The following is a 15,717-nucleotide window of genomic DNA, read 5'->3' as shown; positions in this document are numbered from 1 at the left end:
AAGAGACTAAAGTTCCATGGAAATGTGTTTCCCAAGCTGTACTGTTTAGAAAACTTCTGAATAAAAAAGTGACATACATGAAAGTGTTTTAGAGTTTGTAGAATGAAAAGCAGGTTAAGGATTAACTCAATTTTAAAATTAACAAACTTCTTCTAAGGTAGCACAAACTGGGCTTTCATGAAACGTAACCCTTATCAAAACAATTGTTCAGATGAGCAACGCCAAGTTTAAAGAAAGAAAGTAAAACGTCTCAAGAACTGTCATTCTGTTTGTGTTCAATAACTGAGATTTGAAAGGTCTGATTCTATGTTCTCTCCACTAGATCCTCGGCTTCATTTAGACTTGTGCTTAATTTTCTGTCATTGACTATTGAGTCTACAATCACTCTTTGGAGTAAAAGTGGTAGTCTTTTAGTCCAAATAGTAATAATGAAAATGGTGAGACCAGTAATTCATTTTTTATTATTCTATATTCAGTAAGAATCAACCTGTATCTAATAGCTGAAAAGGCCTGAAGCCTCCCAAATGCATGTCATTACACAAATTCTGTGTGAGGACTGACATCTTGATTCCATATACTAATTATACCGCATGGCCCCCATTTATAACCATACCTACTTGTCATAATTCGATTCTGGCTGCTGCCTATGGATCTTTATCACATTATGGCAAACATTTGGGTGATCACGTTTTTCTCAAAAATTCTAGAATAGCATACAACGGCTTTACTACTTATTACGTCATCTAAGAGGTTTTTAAAAAATCAGTTACCACCCAGCCCACGCAGTGAGGTAGCAAATATTATGCCATTTCAGGCTTGTGCCTTTCCCCCCTGGGGATTTCCCGTGGACATCCCTGCAGCAGTGAGGCCGGAGTCCTGGCTTTGGGTGCATGTTAAGAAATACTAATCAAAACGAATGGGTGCCTTTCAAGAGAAAAAAATTGTGGGAACTTCAACCTTTAAAAACCATGCCATGGTTTAAAAACGTAAAACTCTATTTCCGCCGAACGCTGAGCATTTCTTCAAATCACTATGAGAAGCTTGAATGTCTTTAAATTCACCGGTCTGTAAAACGTAACGCGTCTCTCCCTCATCCCATATTACAAGTTTCCAAAGAGTGGAAGAAGGGGCTCCGGGGGTCCCGGCCCCAGGCTGCTGGGGCTGAGAGCAGGACTCGGCCTCCGTCCGACTCCGTCGCGAAGGCCGGGAGGGAACGAAAGTTACCCTCGAACTTCGGAGGCGAAAGATTCCACGTGGATCTTAAAAAGGGCAAAACCTACCCTAAAGGCCTTAAACCGCCCTCCCCTCCCCCGCCAGAGAACTTCCCGGCGCAGAGCTTCCGCAGCCTGCCGCAAGCTGGGAAGCCTTCACGCTCACGCGCTCTCCGCCACACGCCGGAATTGCGCGGCCACGTCCGCGGGGACCCTGGCCATGCCCCGCGCCGCCACCCGGCCCCAGGCGATCTCCGGGCCCCACGCGCCTGCAGTCGGCGCTGCTTCTGCGTGGGAGGATCCGGCGGAAGGGGCGGGGTCAGGCGGCACTTCCGTGACTTCGGGTGGGTGAGTATGGGGAGTGCGCGCGGCGTTAGGGAGTCGGGCCTGGGCTCCCGCCTATGGCCGCCCTCCCGCCGGGGGGCCAGCGCGGTCCTCCGGGGCGCCCCCTGGAGGATTTGGGGTGGGGGAAGGAAAAGGAGAGTATTATCGAATATTCTCCTGATACTGATGTTAGGGGTGCGGATATGTGTGGACAGGCAGGAATCGGCAAATGGGTTCAAATAGAAGGTTTAACACGTAAACAGTGTTTTAAAATTCTCATTTTGGTTAGGTTTCTCAGGTTATCTTTGAGCCACAGCAAGGCAGCTTTGTTAAGGTGGCTTATCCTTTGTCGCTGCCAAACCAGGTGAATGGTTAACCTGAGGCCGGGTCGGAGAAAGCCACTATGACTCCTACCAAAGAGTGAAATTAAAACTCTTTTCCGGGAAATAAAATCCAGGATATAAAAGTAGAATTCAAACTAAAAGTTACAAACAGTATCTAGGTTCTGTCACATGCTGTGCCGGGCAGGGGCTAAATCTCAGCAGAGGGCATGCTGTCTTCATATGTATTTCTCATTAGAAAATGAAAGACAACCTAAACCAAAATAATATGATAAAAAATTTTTATTTATTATCTGTCTTAAGAGTTGTACCCTAATCCATATGTTTGGAAAACATAAACTAATAAAACTTTTCCAACTTGGTAGAAAGCCAAAAGTTTCCAGAAAAACTGTGTGGATTATTCAGCATTTTGCGGTTGTCTACAATGTTCAGAATATTCTTTTACAATAATTTTGCACTAAATACTGGTTTGTGTTCAGGGTAACAAGAGGTTTTTAAAAAGTCAAAGACAGGGACGGGTACTTTAAGGTCTGTATCCTATTAGGAGAGACAAAACAAGCATGAAAAGTTACATAACCATAAGAAATGTAAATCACCATTTGAGATATTCGAAGATGTCAAAAGAAAACCTTTATTTAGAATGGAAAGAGCTGGTGAATGCTTGAAACATTTACCATTTAGCTGATTGTTGCCACATGGGAATGTGGGTCTTTCAAACGCAGATCCGATTGTCTCCAACACAGGCCAAAGATCTGTATTTTTGCGTAATTTTTCTTGATTTTTAATGTTACTTGCAACCAATTTAGTTAACCCACACCTTCTCTGGGTGGGCCAGGTGCAACTAGTTTGTGACCTCTGCAGATTTTCACCTTAGTACAGTCCTACACTTACACAATGGTTCAGTTAAAGATTTTTTGACTTTACAGTGGGTTTATCCAGACACAAACCCCATTGTAAGATGAAGACTCTTTGTATTTAGAAATAATTGGAATTAGAGACCAGAAAAAGTCCTAGAGACTGGGATTGTCAGGAAAGATTTTAAGCTAAGTAGTATAGGAGAGAGATCACAGAGGGGGAAGGATGTAAAAGATGAATTAAATCTTGGAGTTGGGAGAGTGGCAGGTTTGGAAGATAGTAAGTAAACTCTCCTTAGAGGAAGTTTGGAAAGGCAAGTGCAAGAGGTGCTGCTGGTCTGGGGACTACACTTTGAGAACCACTGTCCTAGGGTACGGTGAACTTTTGGAGGAATTTGAGTAGGAGGGTAAGGAGATCCCATTCACCTTTCAGGATGAGTCTTGCTGTGAAGTCTGGAAGGAGGACCGAGGAGGGAGAGAGAAAAGAGGAACGTTTCTTAGAGGCGATTAGCACCTGCTTGATGCCAGGCCCTGTCCCAGGCTGTCTCATGCATACTGTCTCATTCATACTCACCACGACCCTGATACGTAGATCTTAATGTTTTCATTTTGTAAGTGAAGGAACTTTGAGAATATGAGAAATTACCCAGGTATCATAGTTGGTCTTAGAGCTTCCTAGCTCAAGTCTAGATTTGAAATAGGGTGGTAGCAGTGGGAATGTATCAAAACATTTAATGGTGATGGAATTTAGAAAAATAGAGACTTCACAAGCACATTTAAGCCTAAAAGTAGAAATTTGGAAATCTGAATCGTACTGGAAAAGTGATAAAAGTTAAAGTGGACAGAGAACTTTAGAGAATCCCTTCATGAATTCGGTATTCATTCTTTATTACTCTTCACTCACGGTGACCTATTTAAAACCTATTTAAAAGTTGCTTATTTAAGAAGTCATCCTGCTCTACAAAAATTTCTGAAATTATTTGAAAAAGAGAAAATAAAGCCTTCTGTCGGGGGAGAGGAGGAGTGGAATGTGGTAAACAGATTAATGGCATTTGACAGCTTATCTTCAAAAGCAATTAGCACTGAGAAATGGAAACACATGATACAACACTGCATTGCCTGTATGAATTGTGCTGTGCTGCAGACACTGATCTACTGTATTGATTTTGGAAATTCTGTATGCTTTTTCTTGCCAGAGTAGTTATTGAAATTGAGAATATTCATTGGATCAATTTCAAGATAAATATCCCAAGTCAGACTGCTGCTGCTGAGCAAATTTTTAATGAAGGAAAATATCCATATATTGAAATCAGTTTAAAAAGAAAGTCCTTAAAGTAAATATATATTACTGTAAAATCTAGAAAAAAATGTACATTGTATAAACATCAATTAACTGAGTAATCAGTGGAGTTATTGACCCATGCAGAATTATGGCATACATTCATTAATTCTGCGAGCAAATAGTTGTGCTATAAATAGAAAGATAACTGATATGGTTTGGCTGTGTCCCTACCCAAATCTCATCTTGAATTGTAACTCCCACAATCCCCATGTGTCATGGGAGGAGCCTGGTGGGAGGTGATTGAATTATGGGGACAGGTCTTTTTCCTGTGCTTTTCTCATGATAGTGAATGAGTCTCATGAGATCTGATGGTTTTAAAAACAGGAGTTTCCCTGTACAAGCTCTCTCTTTGCCTGCTGCCATCCATGTAAGACATGACTTGCTCCTCCTTGCCCTCTGCCATGATTGTGAGGCTTCCTCAGCCATGTAGAACCGTAAGTCCATTAAACCCTTTTTCCTGTATAAATTACCCAGTCTCAGGTATGTCTTTATCAGCAGCATGAAATCAGACTAATACACTAGATATAGCCTACTTTGAGGTATCTCACTGAATCTTGTAAAGCTGGGGAATTTCTCTTGTATTTTGTTAGTGCTTAGCTTACAAATTGTAGGATGAAGCCATATTCTTAGGAATCCTGAAAATTAGTTGAAACATTTTGATTGGATTATTATTATTTTATGGCTGTTGTGCTTTTAATGGAGGCAGATACAAAATTCATCAATGCAAAATAATGTTTTACATACTCATTAACATAGTGATTAATGTAAATTATATTTTGACAATGTAAAATACAGTGTATTTGGCCTCAAAAAAGAAACTACAGAGTTAGCTGCAACTTAAGATAACTGGAAAGGCTCCTTACATTGTTTTTTGCCCACTACCTTTATTGTAATAGTTCTATATGATATCTGGGGAGGGAATTAAAAAATAATACAAAACTCTTTCAGCTGTGGTTCGGAGAACTGTAGTGAAACTGTATGGCAATGACATTGTGAGACCCTGAAGTTTCCCCAGAAGTATCTCAATAAGAGGCAGTTAAGAAGCTTAATAGTTTCAAAGTCTGGAAAGCAGCAAATACATCTTAGAGAATTTAAAAACATTATAAACCCTACTTCTCTTCTACAGAGACATTTTAAAGCATGGACATAACTTTAAGGAGATAAAGAAAACATCAGTAGTTTTCATAAAGCTTCAATGAACACACCCCAAGGCACAAGTGTTGAAAATGGCCTGTTCACTAAAATGTCACTTGGAGGTACAGGTATGCTGTGCTTACAGTGAGAGGATGACTTTATCCCTAGTTAAAAGCACCAGGTGTCAAGCTCTGCTTCCATTACCCAGGATGCACCAACAATCCCTATGATAGTGAATGGTTCAAATACTATACTACATTTCCAACATGTCTTTTGCCTATTTGCTTATTTGTTACTGGGGTTCTTTTGAGCCCCACGGGTCTGTAGAATATTTTAAAAGGCTAGAACTACCTTAAAACTAGTCTTGAAATAATACGGAGCCCTTCTAAAAGAACTCATTGGATATTTTAATAACATTTACAGAAAGAAAGAAAAAATTTGCAGTAGCTGAGTTTCTTTTAAGTGAAGAAGAAGAATGTAGAACATGTAATCTAAAATGTTTGATAATGTCAAAAATTGCCAAGATTATTAATATATATTTTGGTAATCATTATTGGCCAAGTTAATTTTTTGTGCAAAATACACTATATGTTAATAGAACAGGAAAATCATTATTTCAGACCACTAACAGAAGAAAACCCACAGCTAGAGAAGCATCTATAGGGCAATTAAACGTTAGGGAAGTTTACTAGCTTTAGAATACATCAATACACTTCGATTACAGAAATATTTCATTTTAAAAACTAGACTGTTTTGATGTACTTTTTGTAACGACCTGATCTAAGGAGTCTTGGAGGCTTGTGAAAAAGATGTATCCACAAAGATGCTGCATTTCTAGTGTGGGGGTGAATTAACACTTCTGTAAGAAGGAAGGAACTGAATCAGCTCAGCATCAATAAACAACATTTTTCTTTTAAACAGTAACTCATAATCTGATGATTCACTTCACTTTGCTAGTTCAAAATTAGGCAGAAGAAGAACTAAGCTAACTGGTCAGACCCAGAAACACAATGATTTGGCAAGCCTCAGTCACTCAGCTCATGATGTGTGATAATCAGCGGAAAGGCTGCTCAACTCTTGTCCATTCCTTCACATCTGTAGATGAGTTCGATATAACCACTTCTTTTTATCAACTTACCAACTTTAAGCTGCATACAGGCAAAGAGATCACAAACTTCAGGGAGGCCATAATGGTCTGGGGGGAAGTTATATTCCTCCTGTAGAGGTGAATTAAGTAATACTTCCCAGGCCTTCTTTCGAAGCAGCCACTTGTCTTCTCCAGAGGATAGCTGGCTGAGGTTGCCCATCTTCTTTCCTGGTAGGACCCAGTCAGCTGTGTTAAAGGTACACCAGGAAGTGCTCATGGGGCTTTTTAGCTTTTGTTTGCCAGCTTTGTCTTCAGTATTAGGCACTTCCTTAGGACTTCCTTCTTTGTATGGGGGCCTGATAAGCCACTCCTGCAAGGCGCTGTTCTTTATGACTTGGAAGGAATCAGCAATTCTAGAAGGAACCATTGACTTTGGTGCTTTAGTTCTATTACTTCTTTACTAGAAGGACAGAGTCACATATTCAGGGAATCTTTATGTTTCTCAGGGTCGGGTTTGGGTTCCATGGGCATCCATTTTTATCCTTTCCTTCTTTGTTCAGAAGCCACTTATACAGAGCCTCCTTCTCACAGTTCTCATCACACACACACTCTGCAAAGCTGGTGCAGGGCTCTTTGGCTCTGCCTACCTCCTCTACCTTACATGGGTCCTGATGGTTCTGGACAAGCCTATCCTCTGTAACCATGCTGGGGGTAGACAATGGTTTCTTGGCCTCCAAGTGGTCATTCAGGCACTTCAGATTGCTCACGTTTTCCAACTCCGTACCTTCGGGCTGCTTTTCCTGACAGTTGGTACAGGAGTCAGTCTTGACAAGCCAATCATTCACATTATAGGACTGAAACAAGAACTTAAACTTCTCATTGCTTTCATGACTGCCATTCTTGGGCTTCCCCAGCTTATGGGATTCCTGGGGAGTCACTAGCCAATCTGATAGGTTCATCTTATCTTGATCAGGAAGCTCTAGATCTTCAACCTTTTCCATTTCAATGGAGAGCTAGTAGTGGAATGGCTGTTACACTTTTGATAACTTGGTTTTTCAGGAACTTCCTGTTGCTGACTTGAGGAGCCAGTTTTCTAAGCCCTTTAGGTTTCCCCAGACATTACTGAAGAAATTGCAGGCTCTGGAAGAAGTCTGACTGTTCTCCAAGGTCTGCTTTTTGGTGAGCCAGTCCTGGGGGTTTGTGCTGGGTGTGTAAGGAGCCTGATGACCACTGGCAGGTTTGCTTCCAAGGAGCCATTTGCTGAGAGGGACAGCTGCAATACTGGATGCAGACTTCTGCTCTGGCATTGGGATATAGCCTCTCCTCCAAGAAGGGCCCGATATTTGAGGAACTAACATAAGCCATCAAATGCTCAGGAATTTGAATTATTTTGAGAGACCTAAATGTGGTGATGGTCTGGCACAGAGCAGTTGTGTCAGCTTCAAAGAGTAGGACATTTGAATCTTCATGCTCAAGGGTCAAACTGCCCAGTCTCTACAGGCACACAGAGATCTTTGTTTTGGGTACACTCCAGTTGATGAGTAAGACAATTGAACTGGCCCAATAACCAGTAGAACTGCTGAGCCTGCTGTTGAAGTGTCTCTTTCAGCTGATAGATGAGGTCCACCTGTTCATATAGTCACACCTCATGGCTTCTAAGACATTCCAGGTGGTGGCTTATGCACCTGTGAATCTGAGCTTTGATCTCTTGCAAGTTGTCTTTAATTTGCTGTTCAGCCTGGAGTAACTCCACCAATAGCAAGCTGCAAGTCCCTCCATGCATCACTACCCCTCAAAAGGGGTTCTCTATTACTGGAGCTGCCACTCTGGTCTTGGAAGGTATTCATTCTGCTCACAGCTCCAGGTCCAAGTGCCTCTCTGGGCAATCCGAGGGGACCTTGGGTGGACTGACACATGGCCCCACCGAAACCTAGGGCCCAAAGCGGATTTGATTATTTGTCCAGTTCTTTGATTTCTTTCCATGAGAAAGCAGGAAAAGATGCTGAGTTACATGAGCAGGTAGGAAATCTTTCTTTTTACTTACATGATTTTGCCATTTTAGTGGAATTAGTCTGTTCTGCCTGTGACAGTATATAAAGGTAGAAAGCTGCTCATACAAGGCTGAGTTATATTGGCTCTTAAAAAATTTATGGGCTGCTTTAAAATCTGGTTGATTGGATAAATTCATGGGGTTAAAGATATTATGAACTTAGTTATCAAGAGTGAATTATTGTCTGTGGAGCAAAAAACATTTTAAAATGTGGTCTGTTCTGTCACCTAATACATCGAGATCTCCTACTGATAAAAACTTAGCACAGGAAATAGTAACTAATTTTTCATTTTGGCCTAAGCAAAAAATAAATAATTAAAAAGATAAATAGCCAGCCATAATCAGGCATATTCAGATGTACAGGATTATTTTATTTTCTCTAGAGTTGACACCATATAAATCTGTATTGTGAAATCCATAGTTTTTTCCAAGTTCTGCCACTAGTTGTGAGGCCTTGGTGAATCAGCCTTATGCTGTTGAGCCTCCCCTTTAAAATAGGGTGTCATCCACTGTAGGATTGTTGTGAGGATTAGCTGAAAAAATGCATGCATGATGCCTCACACGAGATAAACACTCAGTAGAAGGTAGCGGCTGCTTCTTGCCATTCAGATGGTCCAGAGAGTTGGGGGGAAATCAAGAAAATTAGTCCCCTGGGAAGAAGTTTGAGGCTGTCAAACCCAGAATTACATACATCTGGATAGCTTTTTGGTTTTGGCAAAAGAACGCAGTAAGATGGTATCATCCTTTTTCTGGTTCTTTCTTTTCACTTAAAGGCCTTTTAAGACTTGCATTGGCATCAGAAGGCAGATAACTGCAATCCCAATTGTGATAAAACCTACAGTATAAATCATAAGCTTATCAGACAGTTGGTGTGGATTTTCTGAGAAAGATTGCAATTAAATTGTTGTAAGAAACCACTATTTTAAATGTTAAAGCAATCTAGAATATTTATTTAGAGAATATTTGCTTACATTATTATAAATGGACATAGTTTCATCTAGTAAAACTTTTGTTACTGAATTTTGATTCCTTGCAAACTTATCTTAACGTTTTTCTGTTTGGAAGGTTGGTTACATGTCAAAGGTGCCTTGATTCAAAACAGAAAACTTAGAAGGCAAAACGTTTTAGTAAAGGTCCTTCAGTCACACAGGTTAGGATTGTTACCCAAACTTTTCTTTATAGTTTAGTAGATTGTTTACATAGAGTAGATAAGAGTATATATTCATGAATCAAAAAAAAAAATATATTGGAAGGTTACTATGTGCCAGGCACTGTGCTCATTTCTGAAGAAATATGCCCTTTTTCTGGGAGACTCAGTCGAGTTGAGCAATGAGAATTGGTAGGGAGCGGTCTATAAATAGATAAATTAGAAAACAAGAAGACAAATACTATTTTTGAGATGGGAACAAAAGACTGTGGAGCATTGAATAGAACACTTAACTGTCTGGAGAAAGTAGGGAAAGATGTATCTCTGAGGAGGTGCTATTTGAATAGAGTAGGCATTTGTCAGCAAAAATGTGAAGGATATGCACTACAGACACCTAATTTTTATTGTAGCATATATATAGTTTAAAAAATTTACCATGCTCAAAAATGGTTACTGTCTCATATATATCATGTTATTTCAGACTACTTTTGAACTTCAGATTTAACATGATTCTGATAAAATATCTGTGCATGGAAGAAAAGGTAAAATGTGATTATTGCTTATTTCACCTTGCACATAATTCTTTTTACTACTTTTTTTAGTATATATGCTGACTTTATATCTAATTTAGAAACTGACATATAAATGCATTGAATGTAACACTGATCTTCACAATAACTGGTAAAATTAAGGATTCATCAAATTTGACTGATGTTAGGAAGAAATCTAAATGCAAAAGGAAGCAAGTTACAGGTTACGGCAAAGATAATAATCAAATCATGAGGCATGTCTTATTAAATTTTAAAAATTCTGAATTTTATCTTTTAAAAAAGATTTTTTTGCTTACTTTTTCTTACCATAGAACTGTATTAGTTTCCTATTGCTCCGGTAACAGATTACCGCAAACTTAGTGTCTTAATACAAATTTATTATCTTACAGTTCTATTGGTCAGAAGTCTGACACAGGTCTCACTGGGGTAAAATCAAGGTGTCAGTAGCTCTTTGTTCCATCCTGGAGGATCTAGAAGAGAATCAGTTTCCTTGCCTTTTCCATCTTCTGTAGGTTGTCCTCATTCCTTGGTCCATGACCCTTTTACTCCATCTTCAAAGACCTGAAGAGTGGATTGAATCCTCACATGATGTCACTCTGCTGTTCATTTCTACCTCCCACTTTCATATTAAAGGACATTGGTGATTACATTGGGTCCACCTGGATAATCTAAGATAATCTTTTTACCTTGTCAGCTGATTAGCAACTTTAGTTCCATCTGCAACTTTAATTCCCTATTTGCCACGTAACATAACATATTCATAGGTTCCAGGGATTTGGGCGTGGACATATTTGGGAGGCCATTATTCTGCCTATCATAGTAACATATGCTGTTTTTAAAAACACAGAAAAATATGGTCAGCCAAAAAGCAACATAAAAGCACCATAATACCACTCATCTGTAGATGAAGTTATATACACATCAATATATATAGTTATTCTGTGTGTGTGTGTGTGTGTGTGTGTGTTTGTATGGGGAGGGTGTCAATGTGTGTTTAACATTTTTGAAAAAGGCGTCACACTTCCTCTTAATCCTGAATCCCTTTTTTAGTAATCTGGTCTTGTGGATTTAAATGACATCTAAACATCGAAGGAATGTTGAATTTTGTCAGATGCCTTTTCAGCATCAAATGAAATGTTCATATGGTTTTTGTCTTCCATTCAATTGATATGATGTATCACATTGATTGATTTGTATATGTTGAACTACCCTTGTACCCCAGAGATAAACCCCACTTGGTCATGATTAATGATCTTTTTAATGTATTGTTGAATTCAGTTTGCTAGTATTTTATTGAGGACTTTTGCCTCAGTAGTCATCAAAATTCATTCTATGAGGCCAGTATTATTCTGATACCAAAACCAATGATATACCAAAATAAAAGAATACTAGAGGCTAGTATTCCACAGTATTCAAAAGAATAGTATTCTTTTTTATTTAGTATTCAAAAGAATACTAGCCTTGTATTCATTTTCATGCTGCTGATAAAGACATACCTGAGACTGAGCAATTTAAAAAAGAAAGAGGTTTAATTGGACTTACAATTCCACACGGCTGGGGAGGCCTCACAGTCATGGTGGAAGGCAAGAAGGAGCAAGTCACATCTTACATGGATGTGGCAGGCAGAAAGAGAACTTGTGCAGGGAGACTCCTGTTTGTAAAACCATCAGATCATTTGAGACTCATTCACTATCAGGAGAACGTCACAGGAAAGACTCACCCCCATAATTCAGTCATTTCCCACTGGGTGCCTCCCATAACACATGGGAATTATGTGAGCTACAAGGTGAGATTTGGGTGGGGGACACAGAGCCACACCATATCAAGCCTCTAGTTTACTTTTATTTTTGGAATGTCTTTGGTTTGGGTATCAGAGTAATACTGGCCTCATAGAATGAATTTGGAAATATTCCCTTTTCCTCTATTTTTCAGAATAGTTTCGGTAAGACTGGTATTAGTTCTTTTAATGTTTGATAGAATTCAGCAGTGAAGCCATCAGGTCCCAGGCTTTTCTCTATTAGACTTTTTATTACAGCTTCAATTTCATTAGTTGTTATTGGTGTGTTCAGGTTTGGGATTCCTTCATTGTTCAACGTTGGTAGGTTATATACATCTACAAATTTGTCCGTTTCTTCTAGATGTTTCCAATTTATTGGCATATACTTGCTCATAATAAGCACTAAGGAGACTGGATTTCTGCAGTGTCAATTGTAATGTCTCCTTTTTCATCTCTGCTTTTAATATTTAGATCATCTCTCTTTTTTCCTTAGTTTAGTTTGCTCTTGAAGGTGCATTATTTATTAGAAGTTTTTCTTCTTTTTTAATGTAGGCACGTGTAGCTATAAATTTCCCTCTTAGTACTGCTTTTGCTGTATCCCATAGGTTTTGGTATGATGTGTTTCCATTATTATTTGTTTCAAGGCATTTTTCAATGTCCTTAATTTTTTCATTGACCCACTGTTCATTCAGGAACATATTGTTTAATTTCCATATATTTGTATAGTTTCCACAATTCCTCTTGTTATTGATTTCTAGTTTTAGTCCAATGATTGTTAGAGAAGATGCTTGATCTTATTTCAATTTTTTGAGTGTTTCAGGACTTGTTTTATGAGCTAACATTTGGTCTATTCTTGAGAATGATCCATGTACCAAAGAGAAGATTGTGTTTTCCACAGCCATTGGATGAAATGTTCTGTAAATACCTATGAGGTCCATTTGGTCTGTAGTGCAGATTAAGTCTGATGTTTTGTTATTACTTTTTGTCTGGAAGATATGTCCAGTACTGAAAGTGGAGTGTTGAAGTCTCCAGCTATTATTGTATTGGGGTCTATCTCTCTCATTATCTCTAATAATATTTGCTTTGTATATCTGGGTGCTCCAAGGTTGAGTGCATGTATATTTAAAATTGTTATATCCTCTTGCTGAATTGACCCCTTTATCACTATCTAGTGACCTTCCTTGTCTCTTCTTACAGGTTTTGTCTTGAAATCTATTTGTCTGATACAATTATAACTACTTCTGTTCTTTTTTGGTTTCCATTGGCATGGAATAACTTTCTCCATCCCTGTATTTTCAGTCTATGTTTGTCTTTATAAGTGAAGTGGACTTCTTATAGGCAGCATATCATTGGGTCTTGTATTTTTTATCCATTCCACCACTCTATGTTTTTTGACTGGAGAGTTTAGTCCATTTACATTCAATGTTATTATTAATAAGTAAACACTTATTCTTGCCATTTTGTTATTTGTTTTCTGGTCTTCCCTTCTTTCTTTCCTGTCTTCGTTTTAGTGATGATGATTTTCTCTGCTGATATGATTTAGTTTCTTGCTTTCTATTTTTTGTGTATCTGTTGTATGTTTTCTGGTTTGAGATTACTATAAGACTTGCTATCTTACTATCTTATCACCCATTATTTTAAGCTGATAACAACTTAACACTGTTTACATAAACAAGTGAATAGAAAACTAATAAAGACTATGCCTTAATTTAATCCCTGGCTTTTTAATATGTTGTTGTTTCTGTTCATATATACTGTCTTGAAAAGTTATTGTAGTTATTATTTTTGATTGGTTCATTGTTTAATCTTATACTTAACAGTAGTTTAGACACCACAGGTACAATATTCTTTTGTTTACTTTCTATTACCAGTGAGTTTGTACCTTCAGATGATTTCTTATTGCTCACTAATGTTCTTTTCTTTCTCACTGAAGTGTTTGTTCTCTTTAGCATTTCTTGTAGGAAAGGTTTAGTGTTGATGAAATTTCTCTGCTTTTGTTTATCTGGGAAAGTATTTCTCCTTCATGTTTGGAGGATATTTTCACTGGATATACTATTCTAGTGTACATTTGTTTTTTTCCCTTCAGCACTTTAAGTAGGTTATGCCATTCTCTCCTGGCCTATAAAGTTTCCACTGAAAAGGCTGCTGCCAGTCATATTGGAGCTCCATTGTATGTTGTTTGCTTCTTTTTCTTGTGCTGCTTTTAGGATTCATTCTTTATCCTTGACCTTTGGGAGTTTGATTATTAAGTGCCTTGAGGTAGTCTTTGGATTAAATCTGCTTGGTGATCTGTAACCTTCTTGTACTTGAGTATTGATATCTTTCCCTAGGTTTGGGAAGTTCTCTGTTATCCCTTTGAATACAGTTTTTACCTATCTCTTTCTCTACTTCCTCTTTAACTCTTGAAGGCCAATAGCTCTTAGATTAGCCCTTTTGAGGCTATTTTCTAGATCCTGGAGGCCTGCGTCATTGTTTTTTATTCTTTTCTCCTTTGTCTTCCCTCACTGTGTATTTTCAAATAGCCTGTCTTCAGCTCACTAATTCTTTATCTTTTTTTTTTTTTTGAGACAGGGGTCTTGCTCTGTCACCCAGGCTGGAGTGTAGTGGTGTGATCAGGGCTTGCTGCAGCCCCTACTTCCCAATCTCAAGCAATCCTGTCTCCTCAGCCTCCTGAGACACTGGGACTACAGCCACCACACTCAGCTAATTTTTGTATTTTTTGTAGAGATGGGGTTTTGCTATGTTGCCCAGCTGGTCTTGAACTGGGTTTAAGGGATCTGCATGCCTTGGCCTCCCAAAGTGCTGAGATTACAGGTATGAGCCACCGTGCCTGGCCCAAGCTCACGAGTTATTTTTTCTGCTTGATCAATTCTGTCTTAAGAGACTCTGATGCATTCTTCAGTATGCCAGTTGCATTTAATCTCCTTGTTAAATTTATTGATAGAATTCTGAATCCTTACTTGTGGTATCTTGAATTTCTCTTTTTCTTTTTTTTTTCTTTGCGATGGAGTTTGTTCTGTCACCCAGGCTGGAGTGCAGTGGTGTGATCTTGGCTCACTGCAACCTCTGCCTCCCAGGTTCAAGTAATTCTCTTATCTCAGCCTCCCAAGTAGCTGGGATTACAGCACCCACCACCACACCTGGCTAATTTTTGTATTTTTAGTAGAGACAGGGTTTCACTATGTTGGCCAGGCTGGTCTTGAACTCCTGACCTCAAGTGATCTGCCCAGCTCAGCCTCCCAAAGTGCTGGGATTACATGTGTGAGCTACCACACTCAGTCGTGTCTTGAATTTCTTTAAGTTTCCTCAAAACAGCTATTGTGAATTCTCTGTCTGAAAGATCACATATCTCTGTTTCTCCAGGATTGGTCCCGAATGCCTTATTTAGTTTATTTGGTGACATCATGTTTTCCTGAGTGGTCTTGTCTGTGTCTGGACATTAAGGAGTTAGGTATTGATTGGAGTCTTTGCAGTCTGGGCTTGTTTGTACCTGTCCTTCTTGGGAATGCTTTCCAAATATTTGAAAGGGCTTGGGTGTTCTGATCTAAGCCATATCTGCATTTTGGGGCACCCCAAGCCCACCTTGGTGATCTTGGATAAGATCCTGAAGAATTCTCTGGATTACCAGGCAGAGACTCTTGTTCTCTTCCCGTTCTTTCTCCCAAACAAAGTCTCTGTCTGCTTCGAGCCACCTGGAGCTGAGGATAGGATTATACAAGCAGCCCTGTGGTCACCACCACTGTAACTGCACTGGGTCAGACCTGAGTCCAACACAGCACGGGGTTTCACCAAAGGCCCACTATAACTACTACCTATCACTTATGTTCACTCAGATTCCTAGGGCTGTGCAGTCAGCAAGTGGCAAAGCCAGACAGGCTTATGTCCTTCCTTTGAGGGTG

General features: G+C 39.2%; 1 protein-coding gene and 1 pseudogene across 4 annotated transcripts in view; one reads left to right on the top strand and one right to left on the bottom strand.

The window, feature by feature from the left end:
- Positions 1 to 448: 448 nt before the first annotated feature.
- The window catches only part of MMAA (metabolism of cobalamin associated A), a 35,851-nt gene continuing 20,582 nt past the window's right edge, over positions 449 to 15,717 (top strand). The window contains exon 1 of one of the 4 annotated variants that reach the window (XM_023227113.2): positions 449 to 1,559. The gene's annotated coding sequence lies outside the window, so the exon portion shown is untranslated. Of the gene's footprint in view, positions 1,560 to 5,308; positions 5,335 to 8,199; positions 8,313 to 15,717 lie in introns of those variants that run through there. The other 3 variants (XM_023227119.2, XM_023227129.1, XM_023227116.1) reach the window with 3 other exon arrangements.
- Positions 6,296 to 8,149, bottom strand: LOC111552732 (annotated as a pseudogene).

The sequence above is a fragment of the Piliocolobus tephrosceles genome, chromosome 3 (genome assembly GCF_002776525.5).
Source record: "Piliocolobus tephrosceles isolate RC106 chromosome 3, ASM277652v3, whole genome shotgun sequence".
In the NCBI taxonomy this organism is placed as follows: Eukaryota; Metazoa; Chordata; class Mammalia; order Primates; family Cercopithecidae; genus Piliocolobus; species Piliocolobus tephrosceles.
The sequence above is the reverse complement of the archived record's forward strand: the minus strand, read 5'-3'. Positions and strand labels throughout refer to the sequence as shown.